The sequence below is a fragment of the Hyperolius riggenbachi genome, chromosome 3, assembly GCF_040937935.1.
Source record: "Hyperolius riggenbachi isolate aHypRig1 chromosome 3, aHypRig1.pri, whole genome shotgun sequence".
In the NCBI taxonomy this organism is placed as follows: domain Eukaryota; kingdom Metazoa; phylum Chordata; class Amphibia; order Anura; family Hyperoliidae; genus Hyperolius; species Hyperolius riggenbachi.
The window spans coordinates 116619930-116640425 of record NC_090648.1 but is presented as its reverse complement, the minus strand read 5'-3'; the positions used below and the strand labels follow the sequence as shown (position 1 = coordinate 116640425).

General features: G+C 40.7%; 1 long non-coding RNA gene across 1 annotated transcript; it reads left to right on the top strand.

Annotated features, from left to right (window-relative positions):
• The first annotated feature begins 4416 nt into the window (after window positions 1–4416).
• On the top strand, window positions 4417–18331 carry LOC137561117 (uncharacterized). Its single transcript, XR_011029875.1, has 3 exons — window positions 4417–4643; window positions 7988–8210; window positions 18031–18331. It is a non-coding gene; the product is annotated as an uncharacterized lncRNA (long non-coding RNA).
• The last annotated feature ends 2165 nt before the right edge of the window (window positions 18332–20496 follow it).

Genomic DNA, 20496 nt, shown 5'->3' with positions numbered 1-20496 from the left:
ACCCTGGAACTAGTCTGGAATATAACACAAACACAATACAGTTCCCTAGTCTTGGGTGTGAGTTCTGTGATCATCAACACCCTGGAACTAGTCTAACAAATAATACAATTCAATTAGTACTTTAAGCTATCAACAGAATCTGGCTAAGTGTGAATTCCTAGGTCCACCTAGTTCAAACACACTGTAAAGATCTGACTATGGTCTGAGTGCCTTCACGTAAGTGTTAGCAATGGCAGACAACCAGCAACTGACAAGCAGCAGAATATATAGTTGCTGGACTCTGCTGCCCCGCCCGAGCCATTCAGCCAATCAAGAGTCCTGCAGGAATCAGCTGATCTTCCTCATCAGCTGACACTTCCCCTGCTGGTATAAAGGTCCTGAGTTCAGGCCCGCGCGAGCGTAGCTCTCCATCTGCCTATGTGCACTAACAGACCCAGCCACACCAAGCACACGCTGCTGCATATAAACCGCCGCGTTGGACGCGGAAACAGCCGCTTTGCTGTCAGGACATGCGGCGGCTTTTCCGCATTCCACCATACTACCAGACGCGTGTCTATGCGTGCAAACCGCCGCGTTGGACGCGGAGTCAGCCGCCTTGCTCTTGGCACAGGCGGCGGCTTTTCTGCGTTTTCTCACACCTGGCCTCCCATTTCAAAGGCAGTGCCCTTAACCAGTACTCTATTCAGCCACTGCTATTCTTCTGCCTTGCTTGGACCGGCCTGAGGGCAGGGCGCTACTTCTTCTTCTTGCTTGAAGGTTGAGGCACTTACTCTATTATATATATAGATTTTCTTATTTTGCTTGATTTTTCCTACTGCAGTAGGGTGGTGGATGTACTGTATGAGTGTGAATGAGTCCGCTACATCGTGTAGGTGATTTCTAATGTTCGTTTGATTACCCTTTATTGACAACAATAAATATATATTTTTTATTCTACAAAGATTGTTTTTTTTATACATACCTCTAGCTCCAGACATTGAGCTAGTAGCGCTATCTAGATTTCTACACATTTATTTAGATTGAGGAGCCAAAGGGATACTTCCTATCTAGATCTAGCTGCTGACCTTACATTGGTGCCTCATTGTCATTTTGTATAGAAGGTTCATTCCTCATGTAGTTGCTGAGGAAATGTGTGGTTCTGTGTTCTGTGTTTGTTTAACCAGATCAAACTGTCTAATTACTTCATATTAGCAACTGTGAATAGACTACATTTAGCTCTGCTGAGGTGGCTCTTAAAGAGACACTGAAGCGAAAAAAAAAATTATGATATTATGATTTGTATGTGTAGTACAGCTAAGAAATAAAACATTAAGATCGGATACATCAGTCTAATTGTTTCCAGTACAGGAAGAGTTAAGAAACTCCAGTTGTTATCTCTATGAAAACAAGCCATTAAGTTCTACGACTTTCAAAGTCGTGGAGAGGGCTGTTATCTGACTTTTATTATCTCAACTGTTCCTGAACTATTTACTTTTTCTTTGCCAGAGGAGAGGTCATTAGTTCACAGACTGCTCTGAAAGAATCATTTTGAATGCTGAGTGTTGTGTAATCTGCACATATTATAGAATGATGCAATGTTAGAAAAAACACTATATACCTGAAAATAAAAATATGAGAATAATTTCTTTGCTGCTAATCTTCTAGTAATTATTCATAGTACACAACCTATTCACTATATCATATTTTTTTTGCTTCAGTGTCTCTTTAACATGCAGTAAACACTGCAGCATAACACTTTCAGTGTTCCCTGCAAAAATAAAATCAAGTTAGTTTTTTTAGGATTTCCATAACCAGTAATGAAGAATTTATTTCCTCATAAAGGTTATCATGCAGTAGCTAATATTTTTAGAGCATCGAGAACGTTCTGAGTTCAGTTCCCCTTTAAGCCTCTGTTCTTTGGTGAACCTGTCTTGTCAAATTGATTCTGAAAAGGGCAGGACATTTTTTTTCAAAAGCATGATCTGCTTTGATTAGCAATACTGTCAGATATGCATCTCCTATACATAGGGATGGGCAAATGTAAAAGCTCAAAAACGCGTCCTTACCAGGACCAGGAGTCTGAATTAGATAAATATTTATGAAACTCTAATTTTTTTATTTTTCAACTCCTACACTTCAGGCTGTTTTCACACTGTAAATTGGCGGTAGCAATGCCGTGCCTTGTGCCCACTGCACCGCATCACACCACCAAAAACAGGCCTTCAGGGAACACCGCGTTAGTACATGGTGTTCCCTGCCTGGCATTCGGCCAAGCAGAAAGGAAGTCACTTCCTGCTTCGGGTATGCAGAAGTGCACAGAAGCGTATTGTAAAAATACACTTCCGCATATGTGCGCAGAAGCCTATGTCACCATAGACCACACATGTCAAACTCTGGCCTGGGGGCCAAATCTGGCCCTTAGAGCCATCTAACCTGCCCCCCAAGTGGTTTCCCCACTTTGCATTATGTTTGGCCCACTCTAGACCACCAGGCTGCTATAGTGGGGGTAAAGCTCTAGATCACCAGGGAAGCCAAATGGCAGAGGGAGGGGGAAAGCACTAGACACCAGGGAGCTGTATAGGGAAGGGAGGGTGGTCACTAGACACCAGGGAAGTGTATAGGGGAGGGGAGGCCCATTAAACACCAGGGCACTGTGTAGGGGAGGGAAGAGGCATTAGACACCAATATACTGTATTGGGAAGGAAGGAGTCACTACACACCAGGGAACTTTGTAAGGGAGGGAGGCAGCCACTAGACATTGTGGTTGGCCCACGACTTGATCTCTGTGTTCAACTTCGGCCCACTTTGTATTTCAGGTTGACACCCCTGCCATAGACTAACATGCCAATGCAGATCACTGAAGGTCGCCACAGGAGCCGTACAGTAATGTAGGTATGTGCTAACATAAGATCTGGCGCTTCTGGCCCAGCGTACCATAACGTGGGAAGTATGAACTTCCCCATAGGCTATCATTAGGCTGCGGTAGCAGTGCGGCACTTTTCCAGCTTGAAAGGGCCCTAAAGTGAAACTGAAGCGAAAAGAAAAACCCTATGATATAATAAATTGTATGTGTACTATGGATAATGAATAGAACATTAGCAGCAAAGAAAAGAGAGTATCATATTTTTATTATCAGTTAAGTAACTCTTTTTTTACAACATTGCATCATTCTGTCATATATGCAATTTACAAACCACACTCTGTATTTTAAACGATGAAACAGAGCAAAGCCAATGACCCATTGAACTTCCCTGCAGTAAAACCTTATCTGAAGCTGCCTCTGTCTCTGTTTCTTTGATGTATAAGTGCTTCAGAAAACAGCACTGTAGCTGACCCAACTTGAGTCAAAGAGAAGCTCTTTTGCATAGATAGCAACTGAAGCTTCTTAACTCTTACTGTACTGGAAACAATATTAGACTTATATTGTTGCTATTCATGTTCTATTTTGTTCTATTTCTTAGCTGTATTACACTTACGATTCATTATATTATACGTTTATTTTCACTTCAGATTCCATTTAAGGAGAATCTGTACTGTATAATTCTTACAATAAAAAGCATACCATTCTATTCATTATGTTCTCCTGGGCCCCTCTGTGCTGTTTCTGCCACTCTCTGCTGCAATCCTGGCTTGTAATTGCCATTTTTATGCAGTGTTTACAAACAAAAGACATAGCAAGTGATAGGCTGAGAGTAGCTCAGTGTGTGTGAGTCATACAGAGTGTGCAGGGGGCCTGGAGAGGGTGTGTATAGCTTCTATCCAATCATAAGCAGCAAAGCACACTGCCTGAGCCTGACAGACCCGACAGAGGAGAGAAGATTAGATCATATAACAGAGATAACACAGCCACTGTGCAACTAGGAAAGGCTGCAGTAAGACAGAGCACATTAGAACAGCTATAGGAACTTATAGGATAGTAGAAATAAGGCTCAACATTTTGTTACAGAGTCTCTTTAAGAACAGAAATTACTATTTTAGTATCTGATATAACCAGTTTTGAAAGGAAAAAAAAAATCTAATCTGAAAGTTAAAGAACATTTTTGGAATCCACTGTAAAACTTTATCACCCCCACCTGTCCTAAATGTAAAATAATGAGGATGTCATGCACATGGTGTTCCTATCTGACACTAATCATTTGTTATAAATTCCTTGCCCACAGGCACTGCTCCTCCTGTACCATCCTGGAACCTTTCCAGGTCCCAAGGACCATCAGGCGCTAGAAGGGTTAAGCCTGAGAAACAATTAATTGAAAAGCTGCATATCCTCAGAGAAATCAAGCTGAGGAAATGCAGTATAATTATACCATCTGCCTGTGGTCCTTGCAGCTCTTGCAAGCGGATGTCATGCTCTGATTCCTGATGGATATTATTAGGTTTGGGCTGGTAGGATGTGCACAAGTTGAAGTCACTGTAATGCTGCGATGTTCACATGGACAGTCTGTGCTGCGTACAATCTAGATTCTGTTTAGTTCAACGGAGTCAAGGGGATTCGTCAGGATGATGCGGCAAATATTATCTTTTTGTGCTTTGGCAAACGCAAAGGACATCTTTCAGGCGCTCTTCACATTAATTAATGGATCCTTTTATCTTCTGAAAGGCAATTCATCTCATACCTGCTTCTATAATTATGCACTTCGATGTGATTCCTACCATAACTAATTCTGGTAACGGCTACGTTTAAAGGGACATCGAAATAACTTGATGAACTTGTATGTTTTTTTATTGTTTGTGGGAAAAAGTCAGATGATTCTATGTGCTTTATTATATTCGTAGGAAGTAGCTAATCCACTGAAAAGTTTAAGTGGAACTAAACTCAGAACTTCCTTTCTGCTTTAAAAGATTAGCCACAGCATGATAATCTTTATGGGACAAAAGTTCTTCATTACAATTAATGGAAAACCTTAAAAAAATCAGAAGTTTTAAATGGTTTCACTTTTGCAGAAGGCTCTGAAATGGTTAAGCTTCTGTGTTTACTATATGGGGAGCTGCCTTGGCAGAGCTCTCCTTCAGTCTATTTACAGTTGCTGATTAGAACTAATTAGACACTTTGATTTGGTTAAATAAACAAAGTATGCCAAGCAGTGAATGTCTTCAGGAACTACTATGTATGGGGAATAAATACTTTTCATTGTGTGCCGAAGTGCAAGAGTTCAGGTCCACTTTAGAGTGTTTTACATGCTCAATCAGAAGGGGGGAGAAAGGGTTAATGCTAGCCTTGGTGGTGGGGGGGGGGGTGGACTTTGTGGTGGTGGGTACGGCTAAGGTTAGGCATGTGGTTGGAAGGGTTGAGGTTAGGTGTGGGGGATGGTTAAGGTTAAGCATTGGTAGTGGGAGGGTTCAGTGTTAGACTAGACTTAGCTACAGTAAATTATTGGTATTTAATACCAATATTTTACTATTGTTTTTATACTTTAATAGTCATACTTCAAACCCCTGCATAAAAAAACCCAAACCTTGCCTTTTCCCTATCCAGTGTGACTAGTGTACCGCCTTTCCCACTTTGCTCTACCCTGCTCCTTTACCCACCTCCATACCCATCTTCCCTTTCTTTATTTTCAGAGTAGAGAAGTGCAGTGGAGCTTTACCTGCTCTAGGGCTTAGTCAGTCCATCTGCTGCTCACTGCAGCTGTGCTGTACAGCATACCTGCTTTTGGAGGAAAAAGGGTATGCAGTACAGCGCAGTGAACCCAGGGATGGTCGTAGTCAGCCAACTTCGCTACGCTGGAACTACGCGTATTTTTACACAAATACGCTTCGCAATCTATGGCTATGTAATCAGAAACTTCACTACGTTTGCATTCTGTAGATTACGTGTTAAAATACGCAAGCTTCGCGTAGTGCGAAGCATAGTTGATGCAACCGCTTATGCCCTTATGCGGAAAAATTTCCGCAATAATCTTCAACCTATTTGCAAATATAAACTAATATAAGCATACATTCCACCTTCCAATCCGGAATTGTATGCTAATAAAAGGGCAATAATATTTCTGCGCATGCACAATGATCCATATAGATGAATTTATCGCACGCGTAGTTGACTTCGCAATACATACGTCAACTACGCATAGCGAGCGAAGCTTCGCATAGTGGGACTACGACTACGCGGAAATGCGTACGTGTAGTTCTTAAACTTCGCCTACGAACTACGATGCGTAGTTGCATACTACGACGACGCGCTGGCGTAGTTTAAGAGCAACCCTGAGTGAACCGCAATGTGGACAAACCTGATTCTGGAGCAGGTAAAACTCTACTGTACTACTTTGTGAATTAAGGGAAGTAATGGAGGGGGGAGGAGGTGGTAGCGATGGGCGTGGAAGAGAGAGGAGCAGTTCTCAATGTTTTCAGGTAGGAAAGGAATGGGGTCCAGACATAAGTCTCTGATAAGTCTGTAATCTACATTTTTAGATGTCTCTGAAGCAGAACGTGGCTGGTGAAGGAGCTCCAGGTGTGGCTCTTCAAAAGGGATTCAGTTGACACCAGATAATTAAGGAACTTCTTTAGAAATTTTAGGGATAACTGCCGATTATGGGGCCCTCCAGCAAAACTTATCCCTGACATTTATGCTCCTATCTCTATCTCCTTTTGGTGACCCACAGTCTATAGGCCAATCTTTAGGTATTACAAAAGAAGAATGGTCATCTTTATTCTACCATTTATAGCAAGCATGTCCACAACAACACCTGATCTAGAGGATGGGCCCGAGTATTGGAGGAAGGGTGAGTAGTTGGGTCCCAATGGAAAAAAAGAGCTCTGGTACTGTGTGTCTACGAAAGACTACAGAGTGCTTGTGCTTGGAACTGAGCTTTAAGACCTTCACTGTAAGTTGAAATGGTGGCACTCTTGCCAAACTACAGCACTGCTGGTTGAGAGCTCCGAGCATTCTGCAGGACTTGGATCAGAAGTGTGTCAGTAAATTAATCCATTGCAGGTACTTTTGTATCAGGAATTATGAATGCATCTCCCTGGCAGGCACAGAAATCTTTTGTTACACCGTGAGAGATACAGGGTTTGCCAGCAGAATTAGCTGTTCTTTTTTAATGCGCTGTTGTAATTGCTCTTTGAAATATCTCATCTTGTATGGAGGATTACAGCTTATTGTTAGTAGAAGGGAACCTTTGTGCTGCTAGATGAACAGCTTAATTTAAATTCAGCTTATGAGTTGCATGATTTTTTTAATTATGTAATTTATTAACTTCTTGTAGTTCACTTCCTCTGCCTATTGTCAGCAGATGTAACCTTCGTAAAAAGTTTGGCTCGGGTACAAAATCACATACTTACCTAAGAAGAAGGAAGCCTCTGCATCCTAATGAGCACAGCATTCTCTGGTCCCCGGTTGCTGCTCATGGACCCTCCAAAGATTGCCAACAAGGGCTTGTCGGTAATCTGATCTGGACTGTGATCCTCTTCAAGCATGAGTGTGGCCGTACAAAGCTTGCATGAGTAAGTCGGAGTCGCTCATGCACAAGCGTCTCCGTGCTACTGCGCAGGCACAGCCATGCTCACTTTGCTGCAGCTTGGCCCAACTCGTGCCAAAAGATGAGCATTGCCCTGATCAGCTGGAGGGTCCTGGTCAGCGGTGGACCAGAGGACAGTGTAGGAAGCCTCGGGAGGATCCAGAGGCGTCCCTCTCCTTAGGGATCTGTTTCTGAACCTGAGCTTTGGCTCCGGTTCTCTTTAAGTAAACACATACATTATGTTATAATTTTCAGGGATAGTTCCACTTTCACTTCCTGCAGTTAATTTACTGCAAAGAGCAACACATACTGTAGATGTTCCACATCCCTTGCTCTCTTTCTGGTATGGTATGAGCACAAAGGTTCAGCTATGCAAATGCATTGCCTGTCCAAATGTAAAGGTCACACATGCTTATATTTCATTGGACCGCCTTTTGGTTTGATTATGACCCACATTCACTGTGGTATTTTTTGACAAGCTTCTGTAATGTTACATTTATTTCATAAAAGTATTGAATTATTATAATTTTTTTTATTGTAAATATTTTGTACAGATGATGGGAAAGTCGGAGCACTGCGCAAATTCCTCTCCAGCACATCCTAAAGAACCTCAGTAGAATTCAAAGTGAAAAAGCAAATGGCTTTTCCCAGATGGCCAGTGCATGCACCCCTAGAGATCCCGCTGGAGTTCTGTACAGGGGTTACAGCAGCAAGATGGAGGGGAGGCTGGACACAATAGGAGCCTGGAGGTGTCTGTAGACTTTATATACTATCTAGGTAAGTATGCTTCAACACGGTTTTCCTCTCAGGTTTACTTGAAAGGGACCCTGAGCGCTACATAATAATGAAATTTGGATTTACCTGGGGCCTCCCCTAGCCCCCACATAGCCCACAAGGTCCTCTGGCATCCTCTTCTCCCCTCTCCTGGTCCGGCTGGTGGCTCCAGTAATGAGCGACTCTTGGGTGATGTCATGTGTGCATGCTCGCGCTGCATGCCCATCGCTTCATCATGTCGATTGTCATAAGCCTCCTGCGCATGTGTATCTCACTAAAGACTGAACCGCACATGAGCAGGAGGCTTACGGCAACCAGCATGCAATGGGGGGAGTGCACGTGCAACTTCACCCAAGAGTTGCAGATTACCAGAGCTGCCAGTAGGACCAGGAGAGGGGAGAAGAGGATGCCGGAGGACCTCGTGGTCTCGATGGGGGGGGGGGGGGGTTTAGCCCCAGGTAAGTCGAATTGTCATTTTTATTTAGCACTCAGGGTTCCTTTAATGTTTGAGGTAATACAGAAGATTATTATCTCCATATTGCTTTTGCTCCAGTTTCCCTTTAAAGAACAAGTGACACCCAGGCTAACCTAGAAATAAAAAACACATATATATGTAGATATATACTACTTCTACTTACATAACAGATGTATTGTGTTATCCACGTAATGATTCCTGTGAATTTTACAAAGGAAAAGCAGAAAATCCTATTCTAGGCAGTGGCCATCTTGCCAAGCTAATGCTGACATCATATCCTTCCTGACTCTTGTCTCCCCCCTCCCTTCTCTTGCTCATTGTGTATTCATTAGCTGCCCTCCTCCCAGAGTCTTCAGACATTTCCACTGAGGTGAATACCAACTAATGCACTTTTTTTTAATTTACACATCCAATCACTGAGTCACCTCAGCCTTGCTTGTAAACACAAGTAATAAGAGGGTGTTTCTGATAAGCAGCTAGGTAGGGAAATAAATGGAAGAGGAGGAATATATTGCAGATAAAAAGAACTCCCAGCATTCAACTCTTTGGCACTGTTTGGCACTAGGGCCAGTGCTCCTAAAGTATGTGATAACTACAAACCATAACAGCAGAAAACATTTTGCAAGTTTTGAATGCAGGATTAGCATCTTTTTCACTTAATACACTCAGACCAGTTGCTGTTGAAATTTGATTTTTATGGTGACAATACCGCTTTAACATTTGACTAGTTTTATTACTTGTTATACATTGAAAACGGTTCTCTCACTTTTCCCAAAACTAATAGGTATGCAGAATGCTGAAACAAGTGTTTGTGGCCCATCAACGTGTGATAAGCTGGTTAAAAGGATTCTCTCACATGCTGGGAATTTCTTCTCTCACAGTCATTTCTGACAATTGTTATCATTCTGTCAGATCACTGACTGGCTGTGTGGCAGGCAAATATCAATGTCTGCATTAAGTCTGTTCCTGTAGAAGGACTTTTGATCTGTAAACACTGAATGATTTCATGTGTATATCTGTGTATAACCATACAGTGCGGACGTAGAAGCATTGGCTTTAGGATTATGGCCATTTACAACACTGCAGAGATATTAAAGATGAAAAATGAGCCTGTAGATGGCCACCCATACATCATATGTCAGATCTAAGCTTAAACTGATCCTCCTAATGAGCAATGAACTTTATCATCCATAACACCACACTTCAGTCTAGCAGAGGTTAAACAGAGCCTCATTCATCAGTGTTCAGTGTGAATTATTAATAATACTATTTGAATCAACTAAATACTGTTTGCTGAGTTGTGACTGGGGTACTGCAGACAAACATCTGTTTACATTCCCTCAATCTGCTAACATCAAAATTGTATGAGCTTAGTTCAGCCATGCTTGTTGACTCTCTTCTGTTGTGACTGCTGCTACTTTCCCTCTACAGCTGTGCAAGTCCTTTGGGACACCCTAAGTGTATCTTTAAGGAATTCTGAAGTGAAGCAAACTACGGGCATGATGAGGTTTTTAATGGAAGCAGCCACTTTTTTTGTCACTTGCTAACTTTGCAAGTGCCCAGACTAAGACTTATGATTCAAGACTGAATGGTATTCGGGTACAAAATGTCCTTGTCTTTTGGTCCCCTACCAGCAATTAAGTATATCTCCTCCCCCAAAAAATCATCACCCTGAACAAATTCCTTGTAAAAGTCCTTGAAGTACTCCTGAATCTTATAAATAACTTGTTAACAAAAAAGACACCACAGCATAACTCACCTACTCAGGGTTCCCATTGCTGTCTCTTCTGTAATGTCAGCTCTCCCATTTCACCGCAGTGTCCTCTTGTAAATACCGGCATTTTCACAATATTTTCACAACAATGGCCCTGACCAGGAAGTACTTCCTGGTTACTTCCGAGTTACATCTAGGTCAGTGCCATTGCTGTGACAATGCTGGTATTTACAAGGGTACACTGCAGCGGAACGGGAGAGACAGGTTGGAAGAGACTTGGAGTAGGTGAGTTATGCTCCTGGTTATTTAATTAGGAATTGAGGGAGCGTGATTGAGGGCGAACCTAGGAAGGATAACTGCCACTTCCTCCCCACCCATATTTATTTTAAGTATTTATATAGTGCCGACATATTACGCAGCGCTGTATAGTCTAATTAGACTAGCAGTGATGTGCCTGGATATGTATGTGTTTCTTTTCTTGTTACTGACCCCCTGTGGCCAGGGTTTTTAATCCATTGCCCTCCCTCCTTCCCCTGTCTGTGTTTTTTGTCAGCATGCACACAGCTTATGCTGGTGAATGCATGGTGCGCATGGATACATTACATTAGCTCACTTGTGTGATTGGTCTGTCCAAGGAAAGAACGTCAGGATGTGTGCTCCTAATCCCCAGATAGGTTTGATGCAATGAATGCTTGCATGTCTGCACTATGCATGTAACAGGGATAGAGTTAGGACACCTACGATTACCTGGGTACTTCTGAGCAGTGTAGGTGACTAAGCAAGGGAATGCATTTTTTTGGGAAACTAAGACCCCGGCTTTTATCTTAGCTGTAAGGATAACAGTGGTGCCTGGATGTGTGAATCCGTAAATGCATTTGTTTTAACATTTGCATGCGAGTGTGCAAAGGGTTAATTTTTTTGTGTGCTATTTTTCTGGCCACACCCCCTTTAGCACCTCCCTTTCATTAATAATAACGTATTTAAATGATATATATATATATATATATATATATATATATATATATATATATATATATATGTGTGTGTGTGTGTGTGTGTGTGTGTGTTTCTTTACTTTGGTGTGAGAGTGAACTCCGGGGGTGAGTTTCTCTCTCAAAAACAATTCTACTGATGCCCTTTATTTGCAGCATATCTAAAGCCATTTTGAGAAGATGGTAACTGTCTATTGTCAAGCTGAAATTAAAGAGTACCAGAGGCTGATTGTGACCTAAAAAGCAGATTCTTACCTACAACGATGGATCCCGTATCCTCCCCATTGTTGTCAAGCATGGAGTCCTGAAACAAAAGCTTATTGGATATGTTACCATGGACAGGTCTCCGGTCGCCCAGTATGAGCACGGCCACACTCGTGCACAGTGAGAAGTGCAGATGCAAACTTCAATAGAGTCCAGGAAATGGCGGTGGTCTAAAGGAGGACATGTAAATAAGTATCTAGGACCTAGGTAACTATTTTTTTTAGGTCACAATCACCTCTGGTTCTCTTTAACTGTTTGGTTTAGTATAAAAAAGTGGTAGGTGCAGGTATTGTTGTTTTTGGAATTTGGAGAAAGCAAGATTTCTGCTTCACACTTTGCAGTGCTCTGCAGCAAGATTTGGGGATCTTGTCTATTCCCCACCTTTTTTCTTTTAATAACTTATTAGTACTGAAGAAAGAAGAATAATCACTATTTTTTCCCTCAGGTTGGGTGCACACATGGCTGTGCATGAAAGGGCGAGTTTTCTGCCATGTGCAGGTTTTTGTTGGGTTTTTTTGTGTGTGCGTTTTTGGTGCATTTGCGTTTGCATTTTATTCCCCGCATATGCGTTTTCAAGTGTTTTGCATGTGTTTTTATGCATTTGCAGTTCGCATATACAAAACGTATAGTGTGTTTTATGTAAATTACTACGAAGACAACAGGGAGTGGAAATACATCACAAATAAAAAAAATAAAAAATGCATATAAAACACATGAAAAACGCCTGAAAAATGCATACCATTGCATTACCATTGACTTTTAATATGTGCATTTTTTGATGCGTTTTTAAAAAATCTGCACCAAAACCAGCGTTTTTAAAAATGCATGTTTTAAAACGCATACAAAATGCATATGCAGATTTTATGCGGCCCATTGACTTGCATTAGCAGCAAAAACGCTGTGTTTTTAACAATGCTAGCATTTCTGCTATGTCTGTTCCTAGCCTCTAAGTTTTTAGGTTTTTTTACCTTAATTGCAGTTTATATTTTTTTTTTCTTTCTGGATACTGAAAACTAGGTATAATAGGTATAAATAAGGAGAAATTCATCATGGGGAAAAAGCTTTAAAAGATTATTATTATTATTATTATTATTATTATTATTATTATTATTATTATTATTATTATCATCATCATCATTATCTTTATTTATATAACTAACTTTATTTATATAATTATCTTTATTTATATAACTATGCATTTCTTTAGCACCAACTTATTCCACAACACTTTAACACAAAGTTATTCAAACAATCATGTCTCAAACTCAAAAGAGTTCACACAATCTGAGGTCTTTATAATCAAACAGGTAGCGCTAAAAATAATAGGTAATACATTATAAAATGCCTTTATTAAATCTCCTAAAAAGTATATATATTGTTTCCACCCTTTCCTTTAGATTGTAAGCTTGCAAGGGCAGGGCTCTCACCATTTTGTGTCGTGGAATGTTATTAATTTAATTGCTTGCACTCTGTTAGACATTTATACATTTTAGTCATCATGTTAAATCAAATTGTAATCAGCAGTGCTGTATTGTGTATCAGTGTTCATATTTGATGTATATCATTGTCTGTATAATTATGCATCCCTTGTTTGTTTTCTTACATTGTACAGCACCACGGAATATGTTGGCGCTTTATAAATAATAATAATAATAATAATAATACATACAATGATAGAAATCAAGATTCTGTTAGCATAAATTTGTATACATACTAATAATTAATCTCATACTACTCGACAATATGCATTACTATAAACAATAAACCCAACACTCAATCCAACACACATAGACTGTCCAGTGTGTCCCTAAAAATGAGAATGTGTTCACTTAAAAATGTATAAAAGTAAAAATATGCAAAAGTAAAAAAAAATATATACTGCAAAAAATATGCAAAAAATTGTATCCACAAAAAAATATAAAGACTATTTCAAAGTATCTGTTCCAATAGCTAATGTCCGCTCAGTAGGTCCTGTGATGTAATCCTCACTGGACCCACTACATCCAGCGGTCCGCACTCCGCTGCAGTAGGATATTATGGCACTTCAAAGGTGTTCCTGTAGCCTGCTGCTATTCACATCCTTAATACAGTGACCCCCACTGGGATCCGTGGTACAGTCAGTCTAGTGCACTTTAATAGTAGTATAGTGTTGCTGCATAAATCGTCCTCCAACAATACTTATTCACGCTCCCCTGGATACTGGATTCACGAAGGAGTCCTGCATGTAACTGAGTCGGAGCTCCGGCCAGTAGCTCTACGACTCCCCTTGCTTCCCGCTGTTAGTCCAGCTGCTCTGCATTCCAGCGCTTGCGGCTTCCACTTCCAGGTCGTGGCATTCATCTCCGGTGACGTCACCTCCCTCCTTGCGTCTTCTCCCTGCCAGGCTGCCGCTACAACACGGATAGACAGCCGCAGTAAAAGTAGATTTACCGCAACAGGGTGTGCTGGAATTGAAATTTCCGATTGTAATTTAGAAATCGTAAAATGGAAATCGGAATGCCGTGGAAATCCGGTTTACCACAACTCAGTAATTTTAGCCCAATCACAGAACTTGGAAGCATTGGACCAATCAAAAAATGTAGACTTTTTCTGCAAAAAATCGGATTACCGCAGTAGTTTTAGACCAATCACAAGATTCTGTTTTTCTGATTATTTTTTTGTCATTTTTTTTTCAATTCTCTGATGCAAAAATTACAAATAAAATACTCCCCATACACTGGAAAATTGGAAATTGGAAAATAGAAAATCGGTAATCATAAAAACTGAAAGTTGGAAATAAGAAAAACAGAAATTGGAAATTAGCATTTGGTGAAATTGGAATTTCCATGGAATTGAACATGAGCATTTCCAATCATCTCTCCTTGCAAATTTGAATCGAATATCATGTAGTGGGCACAAGACCTAATGCTTGGAATACACGGCTCAATTTTGAGCCATTAAAATAGCTCGATAGATAATTTCCGACTTGTCTGATGTCCCGCCTGATCGTTTTGCCGCTTGATTCCGTATTGAAGTGAATTGAAAAAGATAAGAAAAACGAGCGGAAGATAAGAGAATTGACTGCGGAATCCAGCGGTGAAACGATCGAGCGGGAGAATCGAGTGGCAAATTCGAGCCGTGTATGCCCAGCAAAGGACATACACGGTTAGTAATGGACAGTTTAGAGCAGGCTTGATTGAACTCCAGTATAAAGTTCATATAAGCATCCAGATGATCAATGTACTGTTTAAATATCCAAAGTTCCTTTAACATTATAAGCTATGGTGAAAAGAAATGAAATGTTTATTCTGAGCTTATTGTTTAATTCCCTTAAATTCTAAAATTAGATTTCCTTTTCATGTTTTTTTGTCTGTGATTCAATTTATCATTATGACTAATAAGCTCACTTCTGAGAGACAACGTACACTTGATGCCATATAATTAATAACTATCAGATGAATAACACAGTAAACAATAAAGAGTGTGCATTGTTATTGTGCTGTTTAGACATATCAGTGTATTCATCTTTTCACTTCTTTTGTCTAAGAATAAATAGGATGATATCAAGAATCAAGAAGTGATAGCATTTAAGAATACACTGTGGGAAAATATTACAAATAAAAATAGTTTGAGATGCAAACTGCAAAAAATGTGAGATCTGGTGGACCGCCACACTCTTCATAAATAGAAGTCTTCTTCATGAGACTCCTGTTTTTTGCCATTGGCCATAACAGCAACTTCTGTTCCTTTGACATGACCTACGTAGGAATAGTTGGAAAACATTTGGAATTATTTTTTGTTAAAGAGGAACTGACACGAAAATCTTAAAATTTAAAACACATGCAGATAAGAAGTACATTTCTTCCAGAGTAAAATGAGTCAAATTACTTTTCTCCTATGTTGCTGTCACTTACAGTAAGTAGTGGAAATCTGACATTAACGACAAGTTTGGGGTTAGTCCATCTCTTCATGGGGATTCTCAGCATGGCCTTTATTCTTTATAAAGACATTCTTTGAAAAAGATTTATACAAAGATGCTGGCCAGCCTTTCTGATCACCGTACACTTTTTTGGCCGTTGGAAGGAGCAACTGCCATTCACTATGTGCTTTTGAGAATAAAGAAAACCCTGAGAACCCTCCATAAGGAGATGGGCTAGTCCAGGCATGGGCAAACTTGGCCCTCTAGTTGGTAAGGAACTACAAGTCCCACAATGCATTGCAGGAGTCTTACAGCCACAGTCATGACTCATAAAGGCAAATGCATTGTGGGACTTGTAGTTCCTTAACAGCTGGAGGGCCAAGTTTGCCCATGTCTGGGCTAGTCCAAAACCTGTTGGTTCTGTCAGATTTCTACTACTTAGTATAACTGACAGCAACATAGCAGAAAAGTAATTTATGGCTCATTTTACTCAGGAAGAACATACTTCTTATCCGTATGTGTTTACATATATTTTACATTTTAAGAGATTTTTTGCGACAGTGGTACTTTACATCTGTTTGCAAAAATTACCACACCGGCCTTACTTCAGAACCAAGATGAGGCCAAATTTAGGAACTAAAGTTGGTAATTTTCTGAAACAACCAGGTTGAGGGGCTCAATGCATTGTTCAATTGTTAGTCTCTCTTAAACTAAAATGAGACTAGGACTTCTCCAATCCCTGCTCAACTCTGCTGTCTCATCCACCTCTCCTCCCATTGTTCTGAGGTTGACCTTTTCTACTAGTCCATCCACTTGATCCATATCCTTAAATGATCCAATTTAAACAACGATCTGCATAAGTAATTCTCTCCAGACTCCTAGATTTCCTTCCTACTTTTCAGTTACCATCCCCAGGGCCGGATTTGTACTTTCCAGCGCCCTAAGCCGGCTGTCACCAACCGCCCCCCCCCTCCCCATTCTGTCCAATTCAGACTAGTTTGAATGGGCCCTCCTCTGTTTTGCTGCTTTGCCCTGTTCAACAAAGAAGCAGTGCATGCTCTATCCACTCCATGCAATTTTGCTCTCCTGTCTGCATGCACAGCAGGCGATAGTGTTCTGGGCTTGCATACTTCAGAAATGATGCTCATGTATGAGCAGCACTTGTCAAGTAGTACGCATACCCATAACACTCCATCAGCTCCTGTGCACATGCATACAGGAGTGCAAAATCACAGGGAGCCCCAGTGGACATCGCTGCTTCTTTGTCCTCTGTGCTACTTGCTGCCGTCAGAGCCACAAATAGGGGACAGTGCAGCACAATGCAGAGAAGCCCATCCAAAACAGAAGACAGGTAAGTAGAAGGATCCGACACTACACACACTGGCATATATGTAGTGTAATGCTATATACACATGATGCAATTTTCCGACAGATTTACTGTCAGGTCGATTATTTCCATCATGTTTGAACTGATTTCAATTTTTCGATCAATTTGCTGTTCACTTCTATGAAAAAACATTCAGAAAATTGATTGGAAAGCAGATCGGACATGTTGGAAATAGTCGATCTGACAGTAAATCTGTCAGAAAATTGCATTGTGTGTACCCAGCATAAGCTCAGGTGTACTTTACACAGTGACAATTTAGCACTTAAGATAGATCTTAAAATCAGTCAGCAGGAAGTTTTGTATCAGAATAACACTTTTTATTGCCTAACCAAAAGAAAAACAGTGAGCCTTTGGCTAATGAGCCATCTTCAGACTTTGTTATTGTATACAAGATGTTAGGCACACAGCTTTATATATACAGTCAGCCGGAGATGCATTGATTGTTTTGTAAATATAAATAAATGTAACACAGTTGTCATTCTGTTTCAAAACATCCTACTTTCATTGATGGCTAACACAGTACTTTGCTGGTAAAAAAAAAAAAGCCAGGAAAGAGTTAAACTCACACAAAGAATGTTGTTGTCATTCTCTAGGAGAAAAAAAAAAAGCCATAAAATTAACAGATCTGAGGTCTTTAACAGCACTGACCATAATAAACCATCAGTCAGGGAGAGGGGAGAGCTGCTAATTCCTGCCCGTGAATGCGTACTGCATGAAAAAAACTAATCGGAACTCAAGAGTTCTGCTACTTGAGCCCATATATTTTTCTTCTCACAGCAGATTGTTTGTCCCCTGTCATCATACAGGTGACAGCAGATGCTGACTGGCATAACACACACTTTGCACAAGTGAGAGAGATGCAGGGATCTCTGGAATTCAGGCAGAGCAAAGCAAAGCAGGAGAGGTGATTTACTTTGACATGTGACCTCTTATCTCTCCAAGTCCTGCGCCCTGCTGATTTTTATCACCCTAGGCCGTGGCCTCTGTGACCTTCCCAGAAATCCGGCCCTGACCATCCCACTTGCAACTTTGCTTCACACGTGATAGCCTCCTGTTCTTTAGTCTGGTCACCTTCTTTCATTCTTACTTCCAGAATTTCTCACAAGCTTTACTTTCTCTTGGGAACCTTCTTCCACACCTTCTTTGCCAAGCTCTAAGCCTGGAAACATTTAAAGGCTCCTCTTCAGAAGAGCTTGTAAGTTGTCATAGTCCACCTTCAGCAATATATTCACATCTGCATCAGAAGTTGATCCTCCCTACCTAAACTGCTATTCCCTTTATATCCTCACCACTACCCTCTAGGTTGTAAGCTCACAAGAGCAAGTTTCTCCCTTTAGTGTTTATTATTGCTGCTGTACTTATTCTTTCAAATAAACATGTATCTTATTGCTGAATGAACTGTGTATGTATTTTGCATGTATTTTGTTGGACGTTTAAATCTATTCTGAGTGAACTATTTATGTATTTATGGCCTGAAGTATTGTCTGAGTTGCACTCTGTACAGCACCATTGAAGATGTTGGTTCTATTCTATATAAAAAAAAAACAATATTCATATGATATGAGGAGTTGAGGACTCCCTAATGAGACTTTCAAGACACCAGACTCATGCAGACTCTGAGCCATATATGAAATGTCCTAAAACACTTCACGCATCAGTGTGCAAAATCTATAGAGAAGTACAAGGCTACAGGAATGTAAAGAGCATCCTGGCACGTCAGCTTTCTGAAGGAAGTCAGCAGATATCTAGATATACTGAAGTCGTGGCCCCACAAAACCCCAAACTCCGCTTGGTAAGACCCTCCTCCTTGCTGTAGTAACATCTGAGCACATGGTGATGGCGTGCCACACTGGCTCAAGCAGTCAAGGAATATGGCGGAAGTATATGGACACTTCATGGTGATGATTTATATATGGCAAGGCCTATGAGGTGAGGGAGCATGTTACTCACTTCTTCTGAGGAGAAAGGAGGTTAAGTGTTTAGACCTTCAGCACATTGGTCAGGTGCTGATCTAAAATCAGATGTAATTTCCACTTGCAGACTTTCCAGGCAAATAGCAATGGAAAATTTCAGGGTTTCCAGATTCATGAGGGTGTTTGACTCTGTAGCTACCAGTCAGAGAGCTCTACAATTGCTAGATTCTCACGCCTTGTATCTGTGTGAGTTTAGCCTCATATGAGTTAAATCGGTCACCTCAGCAGTATAAGGGGAAACCATGCTACTGGAACTTACCTCAGTGTTTTTTTTTTTATAAGAGCCAGGGGTTTCAACTTAGTAACACAAAAAGTTGGTGTAGCCCCTTCATCCAAGCCTTTTTTAACTCCTCCCCATGCTTGCTGGTTTTGCCAGAATGGCAAAGCTAGATAGCACAGGACTCCAGTCTGAACAGTACCAGCCTGCATGGTCAATGACATAGGAGGACTACGGGAAAGTGGCAGGAATATTTCCTCTCTCCAGCAAAGCTCCCAAATATATGGTAATAAAAAGGTGCCTTTCTCCAAAGCTGGAGCCTCAGGGGTATGTCCTGGGAAAAATGTATGATGAAATCTGATAGGGATGGAGTGTTTTGAGACAAATAGTTAAGGTCCTGGAGTTTTTGTTCTTATAGGCTCATAAGACTTCAATTTGGCATTGGTCATGTGCTTCAATCTGCTACTGGGGTATTAATATGTTACTATGGTCCACCATTAGGGGGAGTCTAAACTTTCACTTGGGCCTTGTCTGTCACTGGAGAGTCATGCTGTCTAATTATGTTGTTTGTTGCAGAAGAAATGCCTGTCTAATATTGTTTTGGGAATAAGCTACCTAGTTGCTATTTGGACAACTATGACATGCTTCTTTGTAATTATTTTCTTTTGAACAGTCATACCTCATTCTTTCTGGACATGCCCACCTAAGTGTGGAAGCACCACTTGAAATTTCCCAATGCCATCAAGTGACATGCTCTCCCAAGGTGATGATAGCCAAGTGCTACACAGAATCCATGATCACATTGGCTTCACTTGTTGCATATTTACTTTTGTGGTAGCCAATTAGCATTGAGCAGCCTGAACAATGCTGGCTGTTAATGTATTACTGTGTATTGCTGTGCTGTGCATGTTGCTCTTCTTCACCTTATAAAAGCCTGAAAGTGTTCAGAGAGGTGTCATTAGTATGAAAGGACTGCATTCATGTAAGATAATATTATACCACTGAATGGACTCCTAACCCTCTTAAAGAAAGTGAATAACTTAAGGAGCTGGAATATACAGAGATGTGTATTTAATTCATGTCTTCGAAGAACAGCATTAATTCATGAAAGAGTATCGTCTCTTCTGCGTGAATCTTTTTTAACAGGCATGTTTTAATGAAAGTCGGCATCAATTGAGTATCAGATTGCAAGCTATGAATAATTTCTCCGACATTTTATACTTTACATTAGGCAAAATAAAACGCTGCCTTTGCCAACTATTGATCCCAAGGAAAACTGGATTTGTGAAGAGTATCATCTGTTTTCTGTACAGAGTGCCAGGAATGTGAGAAACAGAACTACAGGATGAAGCAAGAGAAATTTAACGTA